Genomic DNA, 17,906 nt, shown 5'->3' on the forward strand with positions numbered 1-17,906 from the left:
GGGAATAACTAATGACTTTGGTCTTTGCCTCCTCCAGACATAGATAATGTCAGCATCTGTGAATTTCTTTGATGTATAACCAAGAAATTCTTCTTTACGTTACCTTCAATGTAGAATCGAGAGAAAAGCCCAGGTGTACTCTATCCTTTTTTTGACATATATGAACTGTAATTGTAGTTTTTTTCTTTTCCACTTCCTTGTACGTACACTGTTTGTAAAGAGCTACAAGCTGTGCTTAAACTCACACACCTCAGAAAAATTCCATCAGAGCATCTGCCAAACTGTTTTCTTGGGGTTCAAACTCCTCATGCTGATTATTGAATAAACTCCTTCACTAATATCTCCAAGACTCTTTATTTCAGTCGACAGTGACATACCAGGAGAATACTGCAATCACACTCTGTGGTTTGATTCCACAGGTGGCATCTTCACACCTCTGAAGGAAGTTGTAAGTGACTCTAACACTCCTCCTTTTAACACAAACATTTGCCAAATCACCAAATGTTCGGGATGACTTACAAGCCACCCCGGTGCAACTTGGGGTATTGCAGTTGCCCGCATGATTAAGCTGCCCCAAACCACAAACTGTATATGGGTGGATTCAAACTCTGGACTCACTTGGTCAGATGACAGGGCCAGGCTTTATAGCTGCCAAAGTCAGACTGCAGGCCTCCTGTACCAGCTATTCCATATCTGTTCTGCTCTCCCAGATTGACAGGAGCGCATGGAAAACGGAGATGTTTAGGCACTAACAGTACCACTGGCAAAGGTCATGAAATACTCCAGACCCTCAGAACTACAGTTTCAGTTCTAACCTTGTCTGTAAACCACAGTGGTCTTTTTATTTTATGTGGCAACAAAATATAGAAACGATTTCAACGTAATTGATCAGGAAGATGTGGACTTGGATACCTGGCCCCTTCTGTCACCAGATACTCCACCCTAAATGCCAGCCACATTGCAAACTTGGGTTCCTTTGTTCATAAGATTGTGCCACATAATCGTGCGAATTGAGAAATCGTAGAGAATAGGCTTGCATGTCACAACTCCAAGTTCTTTTCAACATCTAGAGTCTTATCCCCCAGCTTTAGAAATTATGAGTTGGAAAAGGCAATCTTAAATCTCTCCATGGTAATGGAACAAGAGTTCAACACCACTCTGGTGGATCAGAATTGGGCACCCCAAAATGTGTCTCTTTGGCTTGATTATCTTTAAGGAAAAAAGAATCTGAAAGAAACTTTGACTTTCCCCACAACTGCCTAAAAGAATTTAAGACAGAAGGCCTGTCCCCAGGACAGGATATCACCATAGATAACTCTGTATAGTAGACTGGGAGGATCCTTGCTAAGCCCATTTTTATCAAAGTTCTCTCTCTCTCTCATCACATTTTCTATAGAAGGTCCAGTAAATATTTATTTATCAAACATTTGCTTTTCCATCTCTGTGTAAATTGCCTTCTTCCCGTTTGAAGTCCCAAACCACAACCCTAAACGATCTCCTTTGTCTTTAGCTGAAGATGATATTTAAGGTCGTATCTTCTGCCATTATGGTGAGTTACTCCATTTTGCTGGGTTTCTCCAATGTATACATGTTGTTAAACTTTGATTTTATCCTGTTAGATTCTGTCTCATGTCAATTTAATTCTTATACCAGTCAGAAGGACAGAGAGGGTAGAAGCATAATTCTTTCTCTCCTACACTAACATGCAAACATTGAAAATACTCTAGTCAGGGCTGGGCCCGTGGCTTAGCGGTTAAGTGCATGCGCTCCGCTGCTGGCGGCCTGGGTTCGGATCCCGGGTGCGCACCGACGCACCTCTTCTCCGGCCATGCTGAGGCCCCGTCCCACATACAGCAACTAGAAGGATGTGCAGCTATGACATACAACTATCTACTGGGGCTTTGGGGGAAAAAATAAATAAATAAATAAAATCTTTAAAAAAAAAAAAGAAAATACTCTAGTCAGAGATTAAAATCCTAACCCCCGTGGTCCTCCAAAATCAATGTGCTCAGGACACACTGACTGCCGAGCAAGGAGGAGCTTGTGCAGTCATCAGTGAAAAATGTTGCTTTTATGTGAATCAAACAGAGCAAGTAGTATCCAACTTAGATCTATTAAAAGAGAAGATTAATATTTTCCAATAGATGAATGACACTCACCCATTTTATTGGACTGACTTGTTCTGGGGAACTGGTTTAATGGCATGTGAGGAGATGTGCTCTGATCCCTTTTTTTCTGCTTGTTCATCCTCATTCTAATCTATGTTCTTTTCTCACTTTGCAGATTTCTTACCACTTGCCTACTAACTCAGTTTCTCTCTCCACAGTCACCAGCTCTGCCTTAAATATGTGAGCCTTCCAGGGAAGTTTCAGAGGAGTGAACTGATGGGGTTCAGGGCAGGCTGCCCCAAGATGTGCCACTCTGGTATGTGGATTATTTTGAGCCCGAAACAATCAAGGCTCAGAAGACTCTAGAAGAACATTTGATCTTCCCCCAAATTCTGTAAAAGAATTTAAGATAGAAGGGCAGTCCCAGGAAGGAGCTCTTACCACAGATAATTCTAGGTGTGGTAGGAAGGAAGGCATCTAGCAAGGGCCATTTTATCAAAAGATCTCTTTTGGGTCCCATTGTCTTTAGATGGGACAATGCAAATATTTGTTTACCAAATATGAGCTCTTTTCATCTTCCTGTAAATTGCTTTCTCCCCCTTTGAAGTCTCAGACCTCTGTCTCCCTCTCCCTAGTCCAGAGGGACACATATACCTCATTCTTCCTGACTGTCTTTGGAATTCATGCTTATGTGAATTCCGCATGTACACATATTAAACTTTGTTTTTCTCCTGCTAACCTGCCTTATGTCATTTTAAATTCTTTGACCAGCCATAAGAACCAGAAGGGGAAAAGGAGGAGAATTCTCCATATTCCCCTACACCTTAATTAGTAAAAAAATGCAATATCTGCAGAGCTCAATAAAAGGAGGTATGCCTGTAATAGGTGTTGTGACTTTGTTAAATCAACATTTTAAGAAGAAACCTGGGAGTATTGGATGGTGAGCCTTGGTTCAACAAAAGACCAAAAAGGAATTGAAATAGAGAAGTTTATTACTCACAGGTCCTGGAGAAGGTCCACAGCAGATACACCTTGAGGGGCCAGACAGGGAGGTTAAGGCAGAGTCTAGGCAGAAAGCATGGCAGGACCTGGGGCATATGCCTTTATTGGGGTTCACTGGTGGAGTACTTTGGAGTTCCCAGGTTAAGTCTGGATTGGTCAATTCAAACCAAGAAGAGTAAGGTTTAAGTAAGCTTCGAAAGGGTCTTATCTAAGGGGTGCACAGGGGAAGGCCCTGGGAGGTGAGGGAGAATGCTTCTCACAAGGACAGTTGTGGGAGTCATATCAGGAACTTACATTTACTTGTGACTCTGCTGGTGGTTATGTAGGGTGTTGATGGTGCTCAGGGCAAGCTGCCCCAGGAAGCACCACTCTGGTATGTGGATTATTTCGAGCTGAAGACAATAAGGACTCAGAGAGCTCAGGAAAAATATTTGAGTTTCCCCTCCCAAACTGCCTAAAGAATTTAAAACCAAAAAATCTGTTTTAGGAAGGGGTTATTATCATGACTGCTATAAAAGATAATTTAGGATAGAGGTTACAATAGAAAAGGCACCAACAAGCCCATCTTATCGGGAGTCCTGTCTCTGGCCACATTCTTTGGATGGCCCTGCGAGGAGTTGTCAGACAATCATTTACAAGGGAGGTCTCCATTTGTGGAGGTGTCTCCCTCTCTGTATTGAGAAGGAGGGGGGGTGAGCTCATTTCTGGTAACTTGTCAATGTGGAAGATGAGGCCTTGGGGCTGTATAATAAACCTTACTCTTGTTTACTGTGCTTTGGTGGTGATCTCCTGTGACTGACTCCCCCACCCCCAAAGTCCTCCTTTGTCATTGGCTGAAGGTGATATTTGGGACGAGAATTTCTGCTATTGTGTTGAGAAACGCAGTGTCCCTGCTTTCTCCCATGTATACATGTTATTCAACTTGGTATTATTTTCTCCTGCTAACCTGTCTTGTTGATTATTTGGCCAGCCAGAAGAACCTTAAGGGAAAGGGCAGAGGGAGATTCTCCCTCTTCCCCCGACAGTGTGCACTCTAGGGAGGGGCTAGTGTCACTTCAAGGCCCCTGCAGGCCTCTGGTGCACACAAAATGGATGCCGAGGCAGCAATGCTATGGAGTAGTTATCTAAACTCCCAACAAACTCTTAGAAGAAAACATAGGAGGAAATCCTCATGATCTTGGATCATGCAATTGTTTCTTTCTTTCCTTAATTTTTAATTTTTATTGAGGTAACGTTGGTTTATAACAGTATGTAGGTTTCAGGTGTACAACATTATAATTTGACACCTGTATACACTACAGTGTGCTCACCACCAAAATGTAGTTTCCATCCGTCACCATATAATTGACCCCCTTTACCCATTTCACCCTCTCCCCAATGGTTTCTTTAAGTATGACACCAAAAGTTCAAGCAAACTAAGAAAAATATAGATAAGTTGGACTTCATCAAGACTAAAAACTTTTGTGCTTCAAAGGATACCATCAAGAAAGTGAATTATCCACAGAATGGGAGAAAATATTGCAAGTCATATCTGATTAGGGAATTATATCCAGAATATATAAAGAACTCTTACAACTCAACAATAAAAAGATAGCCCAATTTAAAAATGGGAAGAGGATCTGAATAGACATTTCTCCAAAGAAGATTTAGAAATGTCCAAGAAGCACATGAAAAGATTCTTGACATCATTAGTCATTAGGGAAATGCAAATAAATCACAGTGCAATGAACCCCCAGTATGGCTATAGTCAAAAAGAGAAGAACAAGTATTGAAGATGATGTGGAGTGATTGGAACCCTCATACACTGCTGATGGGAATGTACGATGGTGCAGCTGTTTTGGAACACCATTGGGCAGTTCCTTAAAGTGCCAAATATGAAGTTACTTTTGATCCAGCCATTCCACCCCCTAGGTATATACCCAAGACATGAAAACACATGTCCACACAAAAACTTGTACGTGAATTTTCATAGCAGCATTACTCTTAATTGCTCCAAAATAGAAGCAATCCAAATGTCCATCAACTTTATTTATGATGGATAAATAAAATGTGAAATATCCATGCAATGGAATATTATTTGTCCACAAGAACAAATAAAGTGGTGACACAACATGGATGAATCTTGAGAACACTATGCTAAGTGAAAGAGGCCAGTTACAAAAGCCCATGTATTGTATGATTTCATTTATATGAAATGTCCAGAATAGGCAAATCCATAGAGACAGAGAGTAGCTTAGTGGTGGCCAGGGGATGGGGGGAGAGGGGAATGGGAAGCAACCGCTAATAGGAACAGAGTTTCTTTTTGAGGTGATGGAAATGTTCTGAAATTAGATGGTGCCCATGGTTGCACAATTCTGTGGATATACTGTGTGGGAGATCAAGATTTGGCCACCCTGAAATATATCTCTTTACCTTGATTGTTTTCTCTGAAGGACATTTGACCTCCCCCACTAACTGCCTAAAGAATTTGACATGGTGGCTCCTTCCTGGAGCAGATCTTCTATCATGATGGCTATAAAGATAATGTAGGATAGAGGTTACAACAGCAAAGGCACCAAGCCTCTTTTATCAAAAACTCTGTCTCTCCCTGACCACATTATCTATAGATGACCCTGAAAAGAATTGTCCTCCTGCCCTCTGAAGTCCCAGGCCACTACCCACCCCCAACACGCTCCTCGCCTTTAGCTGCAATACTTAAGCAAGCAGCTTAGACAGAGGGACGAGTTGCTCATTTCTGAGTTTCTCCCATGTATACATGTTATTAAACTTGGTATTATTTTCTCCTGCTAACCTGTCTTGTTAATTATTTGGCCAGCCATAAGAACCTTAAGGGAAAGGGCAGAGGGAGATTCTCCCTCTTCCCCCGACAACTGCAACCCACTGAAGTATACATTTTCAGTTGGTGCGTATTATGGTATGTGAATAAAGTTGTTATCAAAATAAAAGATAAAGCACCAAACTGTTTCCAAGAGAGAACTCCAGGGGCAGGAAGGGCTGAGTGCCAGAGAGAGATGAAGCCTGGTAAATAGAGGAACAGAGTAAGAAGTCGGAAGACCAGTGTTTCCCCCAAGCTGGCCCTTTGTGCATTATCTGATTGAGGTTGTGAATGTGAAACGAAACAGAGTCACTTATGTCTAAGGCGTTTAAAGGGGAGCTGGGAAGCCACGAAGGAAATGGGTCTCATGCACGTCCTCATCCAGCAGAACATGGACTTTTGAACTGAGTAATGTTGCAAAATATCTGCAGCGCCTCACGGTGATGGACTGTTGCCTCCCTCTAGCTAGCCTTAGTAATCCATTATTTTTAGCCAAGATTAGCTTTCTGATGCCAACCCCAATTAACATTGTTTGTAATGCAAACCTCCTTTCAGTGCCTTTAAAAGCCCCTGACTTTTACTCCCTAATGGGACACTATTTGGGTTTCTATCTGAATCTGTGCTCCCTGAATTGCAATTCTCTGGTCTCCAAATAAACTCTTCTCTGTCTCTCATTTTAGTTCTTTATTTTTAGCTTAACACATGGTGTCAGAATGTGGGACCTGATGTGATCTCACCTTCATGGACTGGCCTCCCCTGGAACTGGGTATGGTACCAATGATACTGAACCTCTTAATGTCAAGTTCATGTGCCCAATGCACAATGAGCCAATCACTAAGACATTGGTGCTTGGATATGGAGAAAGGTTTATTTGAATTGGCCAAAACAAGAAGGCAGGAGAATAGGTTCTCTCAAATCTGCCTTAATGAAAGAAGAAAGCAGGATGTTTTATAGAGCTAAGGGGCTTGGGAGGAGGAGTGTTGGAGAAAAGAAGGGGAAATGCATGTAAGCCCTTGGGCAGTCAGACTTCTGGGAGTCAACTGCAGCTGGGGCTGGTTGTCTAGTGATTGTAACTTCCTTGAAGGCATTTTTCTTCTGCAAAACAAGCTCATAAATTCTTGTGACCCTTGAATCACCCCTCAGATTAAAGAAGAAAACAGCTAATTCACAAGATTAACTTCTTTTCATTTGTGTCTGTGTTGGGAAAAAGGTCAAAGTGTAACCATGTTCTTATTGAATATTGACAGTAACCCTCAGGTACCCTTCACCTACACGAGCCCCTTGGGGCTCACCATTTCCATAGATCACTGACTCTTCCAATTGTGAGTCCTCTCGGTTTCTGACCTCCCTCCATTTGTTGAGGTCAGTGCCTTTTTTGGGGATTGAGAGTGACTGCCTAAGAGATGATTTTCTCAGTCCAGTGTGACGGCCATTGCCTCAGAAGATTCCCTCAGCAGAGATTTTTCTTTGGTCTGTGAGTACTCTCACTAACTTGAGGGATTTCTCTATTGTCATTCCTGTCTGCGCACTTTTCTTTCATGTGGGACTTTCATTTTCTAAAGTGTCCCAAGAAGTGTCTCCCTCAGGGACTCCAGCTGGTTTTATGTTTAAGAACTATGGTCCCTTCTCTTGTAAATTTCTATCTCAATTGACCAAAATTACTAAGGATGATTTAAAGTCACGATGGCCAGTAGAGGGAACATTCTAATGAGATGAAATCATTTAAAAGGTGCACTTAAAAGCAAAGGCTTCAAAATTCGAAAATAGCTTCATTGAAAGTTTTGTTGCAAAAAGCTAATGAAAAATTAAAGCTACAAGAGGGACCTAAAAGAAAAGACTACACCACCATAAACAGAAGTCCAAGTTAGTGGCCTTACTGACACCCTCATATCCACTCTTGTAGGAGGACCCCAGATGGGCTCCTTCAGAGTTGATGAGACTCTGAGGGTTTTCCTGGTAAACTGCTACATTATTCCTTTAAACAGTCCAGTGAAAACTAAAATTAGAATAATTGGGGTTACTTAATACTGCCAGAAATATTTACTGTTTGTCCTGGCTGAAAACTAACAAGATATTTAGGATTTTTTTTTTCTAGTAGCTCTATGGTTAAAAACTGGCCAGACTAAAACCTGATATTCAGAGCCTGACAGGAACTTTTTTAATAGGCTTTTTTCCTTAAGTTAAAATAAAACTATGTACCCAGGAGAAGGAAGCAAATTGGGGATAATGTAATTGAAAGGGTAAATCAACCTATGTTGTCATTTAAGTTACAACACAATTTCTGAGGCATTGAGAGCAAGTGTGAAACTGCAAACAGCCACTGATGATTAAACAGCTAGTAACTATGGGGGATTGGAATTTGTGAACTCAAAATATGTCTCTGCCTGAATGACATTTTGACCCCTACCCCCACTAACTGACGAAAGGAGTTTGGGGTGGGAGGCCTGCCCCCAGAAAAGGCCATTACTATAGATATCTCCGGGTACCTGGGTGGGTCGTGCTAAGCCCATTCTTAGTTCTAGTTACCCTTTATGAGAGACATTTACATTTGTAAAGAAAATCTCCATTTGTAAAGGTATCTTCTTCCCTGCACCAGGAAGAAGGGGGGATGGCCTTACCTAGAAACTTATCAGAATGGAAGGTGAGGACTTAAATCTGCATGATAAACTTACTCATTGTTAACTGTGCTGTTTGGGCAATATGCTATCTGACTCCAACTAGGTTCCTATAGATGACATTTCTCTGGAGACTGGGTTACCATGGTAATGGGTTTTTGAGCTATTCTTTTTCAGGAACTGAACCCCTTGTCCACTTCAGGGCGGATTGAGAACACCAACCCATCAACTGGGCCCTTTTGATGGCAAGAGGTTGGAACTCCACCCTCAGGGCATGCTAATGCTGCCAATCTGTGAAGATGTGTCCTACGAAGAAACATGAAGCCTGACTATGCTTGTGCAGATCATCAATTACCTCATGTCTCCTCACCTCCAATCATTTCAGATCACCTTGCCCCCTTCCCCATAAATACCCCTGAGTCCCTATTTTTGGGGAGGTGGATTTGACACTTCTCCTGTTTTCCGCACTTGGCTGCCTTGTGATTAAATGCTCTCTCTCTGCAATCTCTTCGTCTCGGTGATTGGCTTTCTGGGTGGCGGGCAAAAACAGACCTGGTGCATTAACAAGTGTCCTTGCCCCATAAATCTTGGTAAAACTAAAAATGCAGCTCTACAGGCAGTTCAGATTCCTCCCATTCCGTTTCACCAATCCTAAAACCTCCCTGATCTGACTCAAAGCCTGGTAACCTCTCCAGGAACTCTTATTTAGACCATCCTCAATTCCTAAGACTGAAGGAAAATTTTAAATCACAATTACCCTGAAACTCCTAGGAATAAACTTGCAGTTTTTCCCCTCTGTCCTTTGAGTTGTTAATTTTTCCATATTCAAATGTAAACATTCCAGGAGATAACAGTCCACAATCATCTAGGACTAAACCTGGCTACCTCAATCAGTAAAGCCTGAGGTTAAAGAAAAAAAAAGGGGAAAATGTTTCCTTTTATTTTTTAATGTTTATTTTTTTGCTGAGGAAGATTTGCCCTGAGCTAACATCTGTTGCCAATCTTCCTGTTTTTGTATCTGGGCTGCTGCCACAGCATGGGCACTGACAGCTGAGTGGTGTAGGTCCACATCCAGGAACTGAACCTGGGCCGCTGAAGCAGTGCACACCAAACTTAACCACTAGGCCACTGTGGCTGGCCCAAAATGTCTCATTTTAAATGCAGGCTTCTAGAGGGGGTCTCCCACCCCAAATCTAATTCATAGCCTCCTTATCTACAGCAAAGATAAATCTTAAAAGTCTTCTCCACAAATATTAACAACAAAAACTTTTAAGCGGGTCACCTTAAGTTGTTCCATCTGCTAGAGACACAATTTTTTACAAACTTGTGAGTTTTGTATTGTCGGGGGAAGAGGGAGAATCTCCCTCTGCCCTTTCCCTTAAGGTTCTTATGGCTGGCCAAATAATTAACAAGACAGGTTAGCAGGAGAAAATAATACCAAGTTTAATAACATGTATACATGGGAGAAACTCAGAAATGAGCAACTCGTCCCTCTGTCTAAGCTGCTTGCTTAAGTATTGCAGCTAAAGGCGAGGAGCGTGTTGGGGGTGGGTAGTGGCCTGGGACTTCAGAGGGCAAGAAGACAATTCTTTTCGGGGTCATCTATAGATAATGTGGTCAGGGAGATATAGAGTTTTTTGATAAAAGGGGCTTGGTGCCCCTCCTATTGTAACCTCTATCCTACATAATCTTTACAGCCATCATGATAGAAGATCTGTTCCAGGAAGGAGCCATCATGTCAAATTCTTTAGGCAGTTAGTGGGGGAGGTCAAATGTCCTTCAGAGAAAACAATCAAGGTAAAGAGATATATTTCAGGGTGGCCAAATCTTGATCTCCCACAGTATTGTATCTGATTCATGACTGAAATTTTTCAAATAAAAGCTGTAAGATCTCTGTCTGTGTTGTCTATATATATGTATGTACAGTATATATGTTTGATATTGTTCTACCTCCAGATGGTATTAATGAAACTTATACCGGCTCAAGACAAGGTTGACATAATGGAAGCCATGTGGTAGAAAAGAAACCCTTTTGTAACTTTGAATGACCTCTGACAAACTAATCCAGCTGGATATGCACACTCCAGGAGATCTAACTGTTCTGTAGATTTTATGATCCTTGCTTGTGCATGTACCTCCCAGCTGCGATAAGATGATAACTTTGTTTTTTTAAGTTCCTTAGGAATGTGATGACCCCCCAAACAGAGAATCTATGTTGATAGCCATCATCAGTGAAAACTGAAAGATCTGGTGTGACACTCCCAGTCTGTAACACCAGAAGGTCAACATTCCTAACGCCCTCCCCAATAACCCAATGGCCTATATAACTGCTGTAAGATTTTGTGCCCCCTTAAGATGGTTCTTTTGGACATGAGTCAGCCATCTTCCCTCTTGCTATCAAGCTGTAATAAAAAGTCCTTTTTCTCCTACTACCTTGCCTCTTGACTATTGGCATGTCTGGCGGCAGCAGAAGGTCCCACATTGGGTGGTAACAAAACTGGCAAACAGATAGCCATTGATGATTAAGTAGCTAGGAACTAAAGTCTTTTTCCTTTTTGCAATGACTGATTGTAGCTTTTAGTTGTTCCCCTGCCCATTGTTAACTGTGCTCGTTAGGCAATATGCCATCTGACTCCCAGTAGGTTCCTATCGATAACATCTCCTTGAAGCCTGGGTCACCATGGTAATGGATGTTTGAGCTGTTTTTCAGGAATTAGAACCCCTTGTCCACTTCAGGCTGGTTGAGACCACCCACTCATAAACTGGGCCCACGCAGATGTCCGACTTTTGGATGTCAAGAGGCTAAAAACTCCACTCTCGGGTCATTCTAACGCCACCATTTTGTGAACATGCATCCTATGAAGAGGAACAAAGTCTGACTGCGCTTGCACAGATCATCAGTTGCATCACCTCTCCTCACCTCCAATCATCTATCTCCACATTTCAGACCACTGTGCCAACTCCATAAATAACCCTGAGTCCCTATTTTTGGGGAGGCGGATTTGAGACTTGTTCTCCCGTTTTCCTCACTTGGTTGCCTTGTGATTAAACCCTCTCTCTCTGCAATCTCGTCATCTTGGTGATTGGCTTTCTGGGTGGCAGGCAAAATGAACCTGGTTCTGTAACATTAACAAAATTGATTTCTAAAAAGAATTCTATTTAATGAACTTAAAATAAGAGCTTATATAAATTATTTCTAAATATAATAGAAACTAATTCAAATATTTTTCAAGTTAACATGATACAAACTAATCCTTGGTCAATAAAAGCTTGTTTAAGTTTGTTGGCTTAATTAAAATAGGCATTTCTTCAGAGTTATCAGCACTGGTGTCCGGGAAGAGGGAGAATTTCCCCACCCTTTTCCCTAAGATTCTTATGGCTGGTCAAATAATTGAAAAGGCAGGTTAGCAGGACAAAAGCAAACGAAGTTTCATAACATGTATACATGGGAGAAACCCAGGAAAACTGAGCAACTTTCCCAGGTGGCCAAAGCTGCCACCTTAAATATCATCTTCAGCTAAAGACAAAGCAGGATGTTGGGGGTAGTGGTTTGGGCTTTCAGAGGGGAGGAAGACAATTTACGTGGAGATGGAAATGCAAATGTTTGTTAAACAAGTTTTCCTGGGCCAAAAATGGGACACTTGAGGTGTCTCTATCACACCTATTTTACATTATACTATAGCTATTTTATGGTATTAGCTCCTTCCTGGAACAGGCCTTCTGTGTTAAATTGTTTTAGGCAGTTTGGGGGAAGGCCAAATGATCTTCCTGAGTCTTCAGAGCCTTGATTATCTTCAGCTTGAAATAATCCACATACCAGAGTGGTGCATCTTGGGGCAGCCTGCCCTGAACCCCATCACTGGTGTAATGGAAACATACAATTTTTATTCTATCTGGGTTATTAATCTAATAAACTGATGCTATCACTGTTATAAGATTTGTCAGCAAGAAAATATTAACTTAAAATGATAGTTAACTGTTTTAATGTCTCATGAAATTTTCGTGAATAATGTAAGTATGATTAAGAATAAATGAATTATATAGATGTTAGTGAAATAAGGAATTTTAAATAAAATAATTTTGTTTTATGTATGTGTACTTTAAAACAGCTTCCCCAAATCTTTTGGTAACTTGAAACCTTAGAGTTTTGCTAAACGAAAGTAAATGATGGAAAATTCATTGAATATCTAGAAAAGATAAAACAGATCTCCTGATAAGATAAAACAGGAAAATGTTAATTACTGAACAGGGGTTTATCTACTTTTTGCTTCTTCTTACAGAAAAACTAAAAGATGTTGGGGTCTATTAGTAAACACATCTTGTGCCACATTAAAAAATTTGTGCTCTGAGAAAATGTATGTTTTCAGTGAAAGAAGTTATAAGGAATGGAGATACTTTTGTCAAGAAAGTATCTAAAGTAAACTGGTTATAGGAAAGAAGAAAGGACAAATTCTGATGTAAAAAAAAAAGTTTGTGGAAGAGGATCCCTGAGAAAATAGTCTTGTGTATGGTCAAGCTGGGTAATATTGGAATGAATTTAATTAAGTAAATGAGTTTTAATATCAAAAACAAGCTGGTGTGAAATTAGAATTTGGTTTTCTCTCTGTGTTTAAGGACAAGGTTTCTTGGGCTTCTAATCTACTCTTGATAAAGACATTATGAAAGTTTTTCTTGGGGCTGGCCCCATGGCATAGCGGTTAAGTGCACACACTCCGCTGCTGGCGGCCTGGGTTCGGATCCTGGGAGCGCATCAACACTCCGCTTGTCTGGCCATGTTGTGGTGGCATCCTGCATAAAGTGGAGGAAGATAGGCACAGATGTTAGCTCAGGGCTGATCTTCCTCAGCAAAAAGAGGAGGATTGGCACGGATGTTAGCTCAGAGCTGATCTTCCTCACAAAAAAAAAAAAAAAGAATTATAAAAAAAAATAAAATAAAAAAAGAAAATTTTTCTTTACCTTGAGTAATCTGCCTAAAAGACAGGGATTTTGTGATTTATCAAAATAATTTCCTATGCTTTATGTTAAAAGCTGAATCTTTCCTATTACAAAGAGCTAAAGTTTTGAAGCTATGTAACCTTTGATATTTGTCTTTGAAATCTTTTTGTTACCTTTGTTAAATACATAATTAAATATTAAGTTTCATAATGATCTGTCATCCCATTTAGGCAAGCATTTTGAGACCTTCTTGGATATTTTTGACAAACTTCCCAAAATCAGATTCTAAATGAAGTCTTTTTTTTCAACTTGTAGCTCACATGGGGATTTTTCAGAGGATCCCTGAAATATCTCAAAAGATTTGTTTTCTCTCCTTATAACAAGAGAGAGATTAAACTAATTATGCTTATCTGACATGTTAAATTACATGGGAAGCATTGTCAAATATGAAATAACACTAAGCCTTCTTTATGTTAAGTTTTTGTAAGTATATGTTATAAGAGTTCCAGAAATTATGTGAAATTCCTTGAAGTATAATATATCCTGGTCTAAAATGTTGTCTGTCATCAAAATTGAAGCTCACACTAAATATCAGGAAAGCTCCTTAGCTGATTTTCATGTAAAGGCAGCAACAACAGAATCTATAAAGATTGGCAAATGTGGCCAATCCATTCTGCCTCTGCAAAGAACAGTCCCTCATTGCCAGACATTTGCCATCCTGATGTCCTTATAACATGGCAACAGTCTGCTCCTGAAGCAGAGAAATTAAGGTGGAGAAACAATGGCTATAAATTCAACAAACGGTCAGGGCTACAGGAAACCCAAGACGGCCACTGGGCTCTTCTCATCTCTCTGGCAAATCCCATGTTTCAGTTTTCACATTCTTTCACCCACTATAGCAAAGACTATTTCTGTCCCCAGAGGCCTCAGAACTCCTCCCTCTGGGTCCTCTGAGCCCCTGCAGCTGGACTTCATTCAACTGCCACTTCCTATGGCTCATACATATATTCTTGTTACTATATGTGTTTTCTGGATGGGTTAAAGCCTTTCCCTTGCCACAAAGCTGATGCCGTCACAACAGCAAAGAAACTGTCAGAACACGTGCTTCCCACTTGGGATGTACCTTCCACAATCTCCAGTGACCAAGGCACCCACTTCACTGGGCAAATCATACGAACCTTAACCAAGTCTTCGCAAACTTCTTAGGATTATCACTGTCCCTATCACTCTCAATCATCAGGCCAACTCAAGAAAACTAATGGAAAAACTAGATTCAAGCAGAAGGCATATTAAATTGCATAGAACTACATGAGCCAAGAAAGATGCTCTAATGTTTTGTTTTCCCAGATTTAAAGAAATCTTTTCTGTTAAGCTATGAATAATTTGGCAAGACATATCTTTGTGAACAAAGATGAAATGTTGACTTTTTCTCCCTACCTGATCCCTCCAGAATTCAGAAACTCTCAGTGAGTAAACTTATTTTCACTTGTGTGAGTAATCAGGCCAAGTTTTTTTTAAATTTTATTTATTTATTTATTTTTTCCCCCAAAGCCCCAGTAGATAGTTGTATGTTATAGCTGCACATCCTTCTAGTTGCTGTATATGGGACACGGCCTCAGCATGGCCGGAGAAGCGGTGCGTCGGGGCGCGCCCGGGATCCAAACCTGGACCGCCAGCAGCGGAGCGCGCACACTTAACCGCCAAGCCACGGGGCCGGCCCAGGCCAAGTTTTTAATACAAACAAATTAGTTTTACTGTGGTTATCTTTAGCAAAAAAATTTTTGAGAGTAATTGTAGAGAGAAAAATTCTGTCTGTACCTTTGTAGATGTTGGATTCTTGTCCTGTTAATTGTCTTTGAGGTTTGTTATATACTGTAGACTGGACTCCCCTGGCCTAAGGTATGGCCTTTGGTCTTGCTGACTGTTTGCAGGGCCCTATTTGGAAAACATGCACCGACTCCACATGAGACAGTCACCAGCAGATCAGTGTCTGTTGGTACACAACCTTCTGCTGATCCCGTGTTGTCTTATGCGAGTCTGACCAGCTACTGTGAGTCTCTACTGTCTTATGCTCAAGCCCATCATCAACAGGTTAAAGACACTTTCCCAGATTCCAATTTAAAGGATCCTGGTGGTCACAGTCTAGAGCCTGGTGACTGGGTATTCTGGAAGCATCATCAGAGGCAGACAGCCCTCAAGCCCCATTGGAAGGAACCTTACCAAGGGCTCCTGACCACTGACACTGCTACAGAATTAGAAGGCATTGCATTCTATGTGCCCCCTTTTGGATAGACCTTTGTGTGTGATGAGTATCGGGAACCATAGGCTAATGAATGTCAAGACAGCTGGCATATGGCAGGACAATGCCTTTTAGGATATCATAGTATTCCATTTCAAGTTCTTGTTAAAGAAGAAACCCAACTGTAATCTCATAGGTCTAGGCAAGACTTGTTGACCCTGTTTTACACCCCATCTACTCTCCATTGATTACCATGGCCAAAGGCTTTGTCCCTTGAATTGACGTTGTCCATAACGACCTGTTTTTTTTGTGTGTGTTTGAGGAGGATCAACCCTGAGCTAACATCTGATGCCAATCCTCCTCTTTTTGCTGAGGAAGATTGGCCCTGGGCTAACATCCGTGCCTATCTTCCTCTACTTTTTATATGGGATGCCACCACATCATGGCTTGACAAGCAGTACATCGGTGCATGCCCGTGATCCGAACCTGTGAACCCTGGGCTGCTGAAGCAGAGTGCATGCACTTAACCACTACGCCACCAGGCCAGCCCCCATAATGACCTGTTGATAAAAAATATCTCCCTAACTATAGCTAATCTAGCAAATTCTACCGCTTGAGCCTTAGCTCAACTACAATGTCCCCTGGATTCCCTAACCAGAGTTATATTAGATAATTGAATGGCACTCCATTATCTCCTTGCAGAACAGTGTGGCATCTGTGCCATAGCCAACCATTATAAAAATAATATTTTAATTATAAAAATAATATTTTATAATAAATATTATAAAAATAGCACAGGATGTCTCTGGTCCAATGCCTTTCAATGACCATCTCTGGTTCCCTATTGATGTTTTCAACTGGCTTTCACATATAGATGCTTGTATAAGATCAGGACTTCTAATATTGTTTATGATTATTATTGGAATTTTGCCATGTGTACTTGTACTTAAACTTCTTATGCTACTACTCACTCAGATCTGCTCCAGAACTTCTACAAACACCAAGATTATTGTCACTCAATGTATTGAAATGACAGATAGGGGTTATTCATCTGAACCTTCAAGCAACCAGATGAAATTCCCAGGCAAAGAAACTGCCTAAGTATCATTTCCTGACCGCCTCCTTGTTGTTCAAATATGGCCTAACCCTTATGACACTGGTCCTCGGAATAACCATTGGGAAAAAAGAAATTCCCCCCGACATGGAACATGACTTTCTGGGACAGGTCCATCCCAGAGATGTGGGACTAAACAAATCTATGGTTGATCAATCATGCTTTCAGAGAAAGATCTTGATCAAAAGGGGCGAATGTCATGTATATGGTGACTGACAAACAATAATGTCTAACTAAAATTTCAAAATGTTATAAACTATTATGACATCAATAAAAAAAGGGGAGTGAATGTGAAACGTGAAATAAAATGGAGTCACTTATGTCTAAGGGCTTTAAAATGGAGCTGGGAAGCCATGAAGGAAAATAGGTCTTATGCACATCCTCATCCAGCAGGACATGAACATTTGAACAGAGTAACGCTGCAAGAAACCTACAGCTCATCACAGTGATGGACTGTTGCCTCCTTCTAGCTAGGCTTAGTAATCCATTATTTTTAGCCAAGATTAGCTTTCTGCTGCCAACCTCAATTAACATTCTTTGTAATGCAAACCTCCCCCCTGTGCCTTTAAAAGCCCCTGACTTTTACTCCCTAGGGGACACTAGTTGTGTTTCTATCTGAATCTGTGCTCCCCATAGTGCAATTCTTTGATCGCAAAATAAATGCCTCTCTACCTCTCATTTCGGTTCTTCATTTTTAGGTTAACAAGCTCAAGGTACTACTCCCCACTACTCCTCTTAATCATGGAGTCTACACACCACATTTGACCCAGATGTCCCTATGTCCTTCTGCCTCCTGGAGTTCCCCTTTCTGTTAGTATCCAAATGAGAGTGCTCAAATCAGCTCACTCATTCCAGGTAGTCCAGGCCCTCCCCAGTTTCTGATACCTTTTTTTTTGTGGGGGGGTAGGGCAAAAGAAGTCTCACATTTCTCCCAAGTCAGTCCTCATTGCTACCTTTTACTCCACTTTTGTCTGTCTCCTGCAGCTTCTGTCCTCTCTGTCCCCATGCTGTCCCCTCCCCCAGTCTGCTATTCTCCCCTGGGCCTAATTTAGCCCAAACTCTACCATTCAAAGCCCAC

At 41.2% G+C, this 17,906-nt stretch overlaps 1 protein-coding gene across 1 annotated transcript in view; it reads right to left on the minus strand.

Annotated features, from left to right (window-relative positions):
• Nucleotides 1–17,906, minus strand: part of LOC131398451 (cationic amino acid transporter 4-like) — a 143,013-nt gene that overhangs the window by 10,016 nt on the left and 115,091 nt on the right. The gene's annotated exons all lie outside the window — the stretch shown is intronic.

The sequence above is a fragment of the Diceros bicornis genome, chromosome 35 (genome assembly GCF_020826845.1).
Source record: "Diceros bicornis minor isolate mBicDic1 chromosome 35, mDicBic1.mat.cur, whole genome shotgun sequence".
Lineage (NCBI taxonomy): Eukaryota > Metazoa > Chordata > Mammalia > Perissodactyla > Rhinocerotidae > Diceros > Diceros bicornis.